Below are 1,851 nucleotides of genomic sequence, written 5' to 3' on the forward strand. Positions count from 1 at the left end.
TGGACGAAAATTAGATACTCCTTAAAAATAGATGAAACTTCTTATTTAGGGCTGAAATAGAATACGATAACTGTAATACCCTTGAGGAATAGTGAGCGAACCCTTACACTGGATGAGAGCCGTAATCGTGAGTAAGGAGGTAAGCACTAGATCGAGTGTGAGTATAGAAGACCGAGTGTGAGTGCAGTGGACCGAGTGTACGGACACACTCGACCGAGTGAGTGACACTCGGCGGAGTGTACAAACACACTCAACCGAATACATCGTGTTAGCGAGTTAGTAACAAAGGGTTTCATCTAGTAAAAGAGTATCAGACCTTATTATGATAGTATTGTTATATATACTGATGTAGGAAGCGTTGTGTAGAAGACGGATTTGTGCTTGTTTCGAGTTGCTTGCGGAGTTTCTAAAAGGTGAGGTTTTCCCTACTCGATGACAATAATATGAATGTTTACATGTCTTATATTGTTTTTAAGAATACATTATAACATGATAATTGGGTGATTGTTTTTGAACACATTATTGTTGGATTGCATTATAATATGATGGATGGGTAATTAGTGCTAGTCTGATATTATTATTGGAATTGCATTATAACATGATGGAGTAATCTTTATTGGTCTCATATTGTTCACCATGGCACAAACGTTGAAACTAAACGTTGCACCATGGTTACACCTTAGATGTTGTCGTTAGGTCCATGGAGTAACGCTGGGATTCAACATTCGTCCATGGTCGAACGTTGAGTCTCCACGTTTGGTCCATGGTCGATTGTTGAATCTCAACATTTAGTCTATGAGTAGTTCATTTTTTTTTTAAAACGTGTTTAATACGTTTATTTGCCAATTTTTTTAAAATTATGTAAGTTTTCTAGTCGATGTGCGTTAATTTCTAACATTTTTTATTGGTTTAATGCATATGAGAGATCGAAATATAGTTGGTTTTTAGTAGAATTTGAGAGAAAATTGTTTAAGAGGGAGAAATGAGTGTAAATGTGCAAAGGACATAGTCTTTTGGAATGAAAACGTCAACGATAGTTACTAAAACGTTGACGATGAAAATCAGCCCCCATTTCTAAATTACCAATTTCGTAAGGGTATTAAATGTTTAAATACAACCCCAAATCAGTTCTCCTTTAAAAACAAATTTATAAAAAGAAGAGGGAAAGGGGATACAGCTAGTCTTGCTTGTGACGGGATAATCCCGTCACAAGCTTGTGACCTCTCACAAAAAAGGGAGAGGGGACAAGGTGGGGCACCACCCATGTGCTTCCCACTCACCTCTAAATGGGCATTTTGTGAGAGGAAACGGTATCCATCACAAGCTTGTGACGGATATCGCCCGTCTTCGATTGCTTGTGATAGATATCGCCCGTCTTCAATAAGATTTAGTGAAGGGGATAATTGATGTGCAAAAATAACGAATTTTAAGATTTTGAAATGATTTTGCAATTTTAATTTCTTTTCAAAAAGGATAAGTTGTGTGCAGAAATAGGGATCAGATGGTATATAGGAGGGTGCCCAATTGTCGTAACAGGCGGGGCGGGCACCCAACTCGCATAAGAGCAAGTTAATGACCACTCCTCATATCCCATTGTACTGCCTGAAGGATCATACTTTTTCTGTTCGTGGGCCTTAGTTTATAAATCATCTTGCTAATAAGCTACCTCTATTGCTGGCCGATGTGGGACACACAACTCGTTTTTCTGCTAGCTTTCCTCTTCCGTGTCACTTATTGCCCTTGCGATTCCTCGTACATATTTCACCCAGAATTAATTTGATAAGGAGTATTAGTTTTCGCTTGTATAAACGGAGCCACAATGACAATAAGTTAAGGGGTCGTTTGATTCAA

General features: G+C 38.2%; 1 non-coding gene across 1 annotated transcript; it reads right to left on the reverse strand.

Moving 5' to 3' along the window:
- Positions 1-1,493: 1,493 nt before the first annotated feature.
- LOC141589008 (small nucleolar RNA Z279/snoR105/snoR108) lies at positions 1,494-1,592 on the reverse strand. The gene has a single exon (XR_012519969.1). It is a non-coding gene; the product is annotated as a small nucleolar RNA Z279/snoR105/snoR108 (small nucleolar RNA).
- Between the last annotated feature and the right edge of the window lie 259 nt (positions 1,593-1,851).

Source organism: Silene latifolia, chromosome 6, assembly GCF_048544455.1.
Source record: "Silene latifolia isolate original U9 population chromosome 6, ASM4854445v1, whole genome shotgun sequence".
Lineage (NCBI taxonomy): Eukaryota > Viridiplantae > Streptophyta > Magnoliopsida > Caryophyllales > Caryophyllaceae > Silene > Silene latifolia.